At 37.4% G+C, this 8,391-nt stretch overlaps 1 long non-coding RNA gene across 1 annotated transcript in view; it reads right to left on the reverse strand.

Annotated features, from left to right (window-relative positions):
- The window catches only part of LOC112964138, a 199,441-nt gene extending 191,183 nt beyond the window's left edge, over nucleotides 1-8,258 (reverse strand). Inside the window, exon 1 of the long non-coding RNA XR_003252869.1 lies at nucleotides 7,784-8,258. This is a non-coding gene — a long non-coding RNA (uncharacterized LOC112964138). The remainder of the gene's footprint in view (nucleotides 1-7,783) is intronic.
- Nucleotides 8,259-8,391: the final 133 nt, after the last annotated feature.

The raw sequence follows: 8,391 nt of genomic DNA on the forward strand, positions 1-8,391 counted from the left end.
TAACATACAAACCAAGAGCAAAACACAAAACAAACACTGCCCATTACAGCTTCCATCACCAACTTGTGCGCTACAGTTTCAGATTCAAATTTCAATCTTACCACCACCTACAAAACTGCAAAACCTTCCACTATCTCCTCAGAAAAGCACTGTTTAGAGAAAGCTCCTTATAAACTCATGGATGAAAAACACCACTACAGCTTTCTCCTGTGCTTGATAGACTTCTTCTTGTGCCTCTCCCACCTTTTGCCATCTGCTCTGCTCAAATTTTCCCTGCTAGCTGACAATGTTGACATTTCAATTGTAATCTTTAGGTAAGAGAGGAAAAGATTCTTTTGCAAATCTGAAGCTGTAGTGTACAAAGGGACCAGAGTCTATCTGATAGAGAGCTGATTTAGGTCTTGATCCTGCAATAATCTCCACTGGGGGAAACATAAGAATCAGGACCATTATTTTGAAGAACCAGTGTTCACTAAAATTCATTATGTCATTGCAATAAAGGCTTTACTCTTTCCAATTTCTTTGCTACAACTTGCGTAAGCTTATTTTCCTAATACTTAATAGAATTTCAGAACACAGACGTACAAATTTCAGCATCAATATAGACAAAATACAAATGTCAAAAATGAAAACTCAAGAGTAACAACAATCAACGTTAAACAAAAAATAACCTAACAGTCCTGGTAAGACATAAGTCAGCATTATTTCATTACTCTTCCACAAAGAAGCAGCATAATTGAGGACAACACAGGTAAAAAGATAAGTACTGAACTGAATCTTAGAAATTATTGAGAAAGAACACATCCACATCTAAATCTGTATTCTTTAGATCAGCTTTAGGGAATTTTGTGAATATTTTACTTGCATTTACAAGTAAAGGCCCCTCCATCACTTTCCAACAATCTTATCCATGTTTTTACTGAGCCAGGAAGTTAAATAATGCCCACAGGCAGTTAGAAGGATTCTTTTATAATTGTCATGAACACAGATATGCTACATGCGACACATACACACTTTGTATTTGGTGTCAAATTACAGTGAAATCCTGCTTTGTTTGCTTTAAAAAACAATTCTTACCCAAGTGAGAGAATCTCAGTTTATAATTAGTGTCATCCATGCTATGCTCTAATAATTATGATTATCAATTTAATGACAAAGTGATGCTACTATCAGCAAGCTAATTTAGCCACAGGTAAGACAGTGCAGCATTGTATTCTGGTACAGATGTTTAGGACACAAAAAGATAATGGAATCTCAAAAAGGATAAATGAAAAGAAAAAGAAGAAAAGAGGTGGGGAACATATAATTGGAAGATTGACATAGTCAAAGAAGATGGAATATGGGCAAAAAGCAGGAAAAAAGTTTGCAGAAAATAAAAGGAATATAGCAACATTCCCTTCCTAAAATTTGTTTTATAATATATCTCTTAAAATACAATATGTAATATTCCTAAATCTGAGAAAGATAAAATGTTTAAAAGTGCCTAAGAAATTCTCTATTTTGGTGCCCCAAGCTGAAAATCTGCAAGCCTTCGAACAGCTTGCTAGTTCAGCCACTGAGCCCATAGGAGTAAGTAAGTAAAGGTTATAGCTTCAGACAACAGAAAAGTGCTAGGATTTGGCCAGCTGTGCATATGGCAACTACTACAATACATAATCATGATTTTCACTTAAATGTTTACCATATCTATATAAATGTTTATATAGATTTGTAACAGTTACATCATAAAACTTCTGGAAGAACAACTATTTCAGCTTCTGTCCGAGTTTGTGGAAGATATTGTTAAGAGAAAGTGGGAGACTTCTGGGGCAACAGTCTGCTCTAATGGACAGTTTACGTATGTACTACATAGCACCTGTTTTGGACAGTCTATCTCGCCTGACACTGAAACTCAACTAAATTAGCCTTTTTCAGCCAAAGAAGGCAGTAACTCTTTCTAAGTCTTCCCATTAAAAGAGAGATAAAGCTTCCAAAAGAAAAATAATCTTCTATTATGAGGTATTTTAACTACTGAGTGGAAGACCTAAAGATAGAGGTAGGATAAAATTCTTGACAGATGAAATTACAAATGCTTCAGGATTTCTCTGGAAAATAAAAAGGGGGCAGGTTAGAAACACAATAGACAAAATAAAAGGTTATGTACTCTAGCTGAGAATATATTTCTTAAACACTCAAAAACCTTGCCTTGCTTTTGATTCCAAAACCAGATATTCTGCAGAAGGAATAAAAACTCTTTTGTGTATCTATTTCCTTTGAGCTTAGTCATTTTCCCCTGTGTATGATCTTCCATCCAACACAAAGTTGACCAATAGCTAGAAAATCTATAGGAATGAGTTCCTATAAAATGAACCAATCAAGCAAATAGAACAGAACTTAGATTTCTGAAAAAATGGAAGCTCTGATGACAAAAGAAGGTACTTCCAACTTTTTTTGTGGAGAACACAAATAGTTTTGCTTCTGTGAGGTTTTCTACGTTTTCTGGTTTTGTTTGACTTTGATACTCCTCGTGATGCCTGACTCCTGGTTCCCATAAATCAGCAGTGGTAATAACTATTATTTCACAGTCATGCCCCTGGCCACCAACGTGATCATAAAACTGTAGCTACGTGCTGTATAGCTGTAGCAGTTTGAAGGATCAAGGCTTAAAAAACATGAAGCTACCTGTTGTGTAAGAAACAGTCTTAACATCTATGTTCAGAACCTGCACAAAATTAAGTTACAGCATTTGGCAAGACTTAAAACGCTGTTTGCCAATAGGGATATCTAGATAATTAGCTTCTGGAGAACACAACCCATATATTTTTAAAAATTCATAAATCTTACAGTTTCAGAAATAATGTATCACAGCTCTTATCCTTCAAGCACTTGTGATTAAAGTTACTCAGATACGTGTTACAGATTTTGTGCTTCAGTGTGCACTGACATAGCACTCAAACATGCAGTCCATTTCCGCACTGTATGCAGGTTTCCTGAGCAGCAGAGAAGGAAAATGAAATAGACTTGGGCCAGCTTCAGAGCAGCTATTTACAAACATATGCACATAAAATTTGTTTTAATTTTGATATTGATTTGGAAAGCTTAGTGACAGCAGTTAGGTACTTTGACCTGTGGAGAGAGACGATAGCCGACACCTATCACCCACATTAAAGCAGTAAAAGGACTGATAGTGCTAAGGAAGAGAAAGGAAATGTTACTGCCTTTAGCTGGCAGAAGGTAGAAGAATATTTAACATATCATAGACCTTGTGGAAGCACAAGGCTGTTAAAGAAGCCCTGAAAAGGGACCACATTCACAACACAGTAGGAGTTCCCCAGATCTCCTCTTTCTCAGCAAAAGTGGCATTTTGTAGCTCTGGCTTTACATCAATTTTCTTCATTCTATATAATGTGCTCACATTGATGTACAGCTGGCATACATCTAGTACACTTTTTAGCTGTGATATGGAAACATAAAAAACTTCAGAGCACTGAGAAGAGATGAGGTCTAGATTGTCTCATGGAGCAAAAAATATATAGTACATTTTAAAGGAATTTCATATTTCATTTGCAAATGTTATGTTAAAAATTGTTTCATCTATTTCCACTTCCAGATCAGCCCACTTTTAAGTGTGCAATAAAAACATGTTTAGGCATTTCAGTGCTTCCTAGAAAGGAAACCACATAGGGAAAAACATAAATAAATATCACTAGCTATTCTGAAACATGGGAGTCACCTTACTGAACTTTATCCTAAAGGATATATGCATTTATATAAAAGCTATAGTTGGTATTATAAATGAATATGTAGAGTATTCATAAACTCATTTAACAACATGATTCTTTACACTGGTGACACTGAGACTATTATATTGCCATCAGGATATGCAATAGCAGCATGGATAGATATATGTGGAACGGCTTTAATTTAGGTAGGTTTGGTGCTAATATAAAGAAGCCTGCAAAGGGTTGCTAGCTAAGGCTAAAGAGCCCCAGAGAAGCCTGTGCCTACAGGGTAAACAATTTCGATTTCCTTATCCAACATGCTGCAAGAACAGTCACCTCTCTCAGTCACCACCTCCACATCTGCACCTTTTGCAGAAGTTCTGTGAAAACAAGTCCTTGCTCTAACTGCAGTCTGATAGTTTGATTTCACACTGCCTTGTTTAGGATTGCTGCTTCCAGAGCTGGGCTCCTCAGGCTGGAAAGTATGTAAGACCACGAAGGAGACGGAGGAGGTACAGTCGGTACCGACCCCAGCAGCTTAGGTGAAGGATCCTTATTTGGGCACACAGAATAATCAGGAAAAGGCACATTTGTGTATGTGTGCTTATGTTGTGCTTTAATGTTAAAAGTTCCCAAACTGTTTAGAATCACACACTTTGCTGATAAAGCTTCAAAAAGCAAAAAGAAAAACAATCTCATTCAGTATTTAAAATGAAGGGGTTTTTTTTTAGAAGTCTATCTCCCAATAACACCACCAAGAATATTCCTTGAAGTGATGGAATTGAAAAGGTGTGTTGTTACAAAGTTGTATTATGTTTAGATATGCTTTGAAATGGAGCACAGTTGCTAGCTAGGCACACTGGAGTCCACTGATAAGCATTTAATGTAATAGCACTTCCACTTTAGTTTGTGAAGCCCTACATTTACTTTTTTCAGACATAAATATTGCAAACCTACGAATGCTACATTGCAACATTTCAAAGAACAGTCTAGATGTCAACAGACAGACCCAAATTTATTTGGATTTCTATTCATCTGAATTTTGTTTTCTAAGAAAAGAAGTGACCCCCCTTTCATCCAGTTAGCAGAACAATCAAGAGTAAATTTTCTATAAATCAGAGCACCATCCAACAACAGCATTTCTTATATAAAAACAAACCAGAACTCGGTATCAACACCTACCAATGTCCCTATTAGCTTTAACATTGACACACTGGAAAAAAATAAAAAATAAATAAAAGCATAGGCAGAAGAACATCTAGAAGCCCTGCTCTAGGAGAGGAATTTGCAAGAAATTCCTGATGGAAGAGTGGGATACAGAAAACCTGTGGGAAAGCATGAAATTAGAGTGCAGGGGGCTGCTGGTGTGTTCAGTTAGTACATTGTACTAGAAAAATGGTATGTTTTAATTTTGTTGGTCTCCATAGACATTAATCTGACCAAAGTTATGTTATTGGAGGAAAAAAACAGGAATGAATTACAGTTTTTGTATGTGCACAATCAACAGTTTAGGGTTAGAGGTGCAGACTGTATTCTGTCATGTGCAAGAACATATTTTATATAACTTTACCAGCCTGACTAGCATAAAGTTATTTTAGTCTTTTCTAAAAAAATGAAATTCATACTGAAGAAAAAGTCTCAAAATATAAGTAATAGATTGGTGGTAACTCTCTTCCTAGACTTACACCTCCCATTTTAAAAATAAGAATTTTAGTCAAAATTTCTCCTGGGCTTAGATCCAGCATATTATAGAAAGAAGTAATCCAGATAGCTGGTTAGATATCATAGGAGTCCCCCCTTTTACATACTTTCTGGGTAGCAGAAAGAAATACTACAAAAAATATTTTTTTCTGCCTCTAGGCTCAGTCAACAGACTCGTCCATTCCCTAGGATCCAAAGTGGACCAGTAAGGCAAATCCTTCCATCTCACCTGAGGCTGAAACTCAACCAAATTAGCCTTTTTCAGCCAAAGAAGGCAGTAACTCTTTCTAAGTCTTCCCATTAAAAGAGAGATGTTTCCTTTCTCCTCAGTAAAGACAAAACCCCTCTCCTAAGCAAACAGAGGCTGCCCAGGATCTCCCTTCCTCGCTTTGCTTCAACGGGCTGCCACAGTGGAAGGGTTAGAAGCCCTCTCCCAGCTCACGTGGAAGTCTGCACATTTTGGAAGAAGTCTGTCCTTTTTCTTTAAAAATGAGAAATTTGGACAGAAAAGGAACAAAGAGGAAATGATTTTAAAATCCAGCTCTTCTATACAGGAAGAAACCCTACCATACCCATAAGTCTCTACAGACTTTTTTTTTAATATAAAAAAAGCATCCTGTTGTTTTTCACTTGCTAGTTCCCCTCTCCATATCTGAAAAATTTTTACAGGCTGGCAGGGGTTTTGTGCTCTGCAGTGAATTCCTTTATCAAATATAGAAGTTTCCTTTTATTTCCATCTCATGAAACACTTAGGGACGCTCAGTACAAGCATCCTAAGCAACCAAAACCTTTCTTCTAGCCTCTTCAAAAGTGAGCAGGTTATTTTCTTGTAATGTTATTTGGATGATGGAAGGAAAGAGAGGAGGTGGAAGAGACCACCTCCAAATATTATCTCAGAAGATACTAAATCTTGAAATTTGGGAGGAAATTTTAGGGGGAAAACAATTCAAACTCAAAATTAAATTATGACATATGCAAAGTGAACTCAGTACTCATAAAAGATATAGAGAAGAAAAAGGAAATTCTATCTCCCACTGCAAGAGTCAGCAAAATTACAAGCTTCTTAACCAATGGTCAGCTCTCATACTAAACTGCTTGCGAGCCTGGGGCCTTAAGCAGTAAAAATGTAGCACAGTTTTCATATGCATCACTGGATCCTCCAGGTGCTCACAAAGACTGTGACACATTCTACAAGAATTAAGGTGGCACTAAAGCTATTAATTTCTGCAACCAGCTATCAGAGAGTAGTCTTCAGAGGTATGAGTTGTGACCAATTTGAAGCAGTATCTTAGAGCTAAAGGTTGGCATGTTCTTACTGCTTAGTTATGCAGTTTCCAAAACTGTGACTTTATAATAGAACTACAGATGGACACTCAATTATTCTGTTGCATATGACACTGTGCTATTAATAGATGACACTATATTATTAATAATATTCAAATACAAGTACCAGACCTGTAATTCTCCCTCATTTTGTAGTAATCTTGAGCAATCAAATAACTGAGCTTGTCCATCTGGAACCAGTGCCTGATACTAAATTTACACACGCTGCCCTAGTGGTCAGTCCCATTTACTGACAGCACAGCAGGGAAGCCTCCATTAGAGGGTAAATTTTCAGAATTTGGTGATAATGCATCTGGAACAAAAAGGATGAGGCAAGAGGAGAGCTAACAGTAAAATGGGATGGTCAGAGAGAGGGAGAGAGAGAGAGACTGAATTACTAGAAATAAAAGAAGGGAGCAGCAAGGATGAAGATATATATATATATTTTAAACAAGCATAAGTTTAAAATAAAAGAAAAATGAAATGGAACACATGCTTTAACAAGGTTAGAACAAAAACACTAACTGTAGAAAGTGTATCTGATGCTTGAGAAGGCTCTAGATCAAGAATGAAATCACCTATTTACATAAAGAACATGCCATCTATACAGGCATTTTTATAATGCCATACCACTGTGTTTTTTCTATGGCAGAAATTACTGAAGATCAAAGAGAAATCTCTTCTAGTTCTAATCTCTGTAAAACTTCCAATCAGTGCCAACTTCTGTGATAGATTTTGTTATGTTGTTATGTTTAATAGTTCAGTGCAGTATGCAGATTTCAAAGAACTTCACTGTTTGATTTGGAATTTGATACTAACAAAAAGATAGGTTTTCTGACATTTTTAAGTAGTGCTCACACAGTTTATTCTATGTTCAAGTAATCTACAGTTGGCTTCAAAATTCTTAAAAACATGGAGATACTATACTGTTTTCGACTAGTGTTCATTACAAACTTGTAATGTTCACATCCAGTCTTCACAACGGTGTCATTTCATAGTTACTAAACTTGTATAGTGTCAGTCTTGTGCAAACTGTGTTTATAACAGTGACTGCTTACCCCGAGGAAGGAGATGAGCCAACCACAGTTAGCTGTTATGATGCCAAAGTAGATTTTCTCTGCTCTACACTGCCTGTAAGGTGGAGGATAGCTTTGCGCTAGCTAACTGCATTCTTCACAGCTATAGGTAGACATGTCGCAGTGCAAATAAATGATTGCTGTCAATAGTCTGGATAGGAGTAGTTACAGTGATGCTATAGACATTCTCACAGTGATCATAAAAACTGACTATGATCAAGACCAAATTGAAAAACTTTTTGTCTTTTTTTTCCCTGTGCTCTCCAAATATTCACTCCATGTTCTACAGTTCCATCCTAAGTCTTCAGCCCATTCCTGCCAGCAAGAAGCTGCAACGACACAACATCAGTAGAGAGAGTCTCAGAAACACCATCTAAACCAGGCTGCAAAAACTTATATTCTCCAAAAAATGCTTCCCAGGGTCACTCCCCAGTCAGCGCCTGCAGCGCGCCCTCCTTCGTCCCTATCACTGTCCTGCCTCCTGCTCTGCACCACAAGCAGCAGCTCCCAGCCTGCCCCGTCCCCTCACACCCCGACCCGCCTCCGCCCCGTCCCCTCACACACCCCGACCGCCTCCGCCCCGTCCCCTC

The sequence above is a fragment of the Apteryx rowi genome, unplaced genomic scaffold (genome assembly GCF_003343035.1).
Source record: "Apteryx rowi isolate R43461 unplaced genomic scaffold, aptRow1 scaffold_10, whole genome shotgun sequence".
Taxonomy (NCBI): Eukaryota; Metazoa; Chordata; class Aves; order Apterygiformes; family Apterygidae; genus Apteryx; species Apteryx rowi.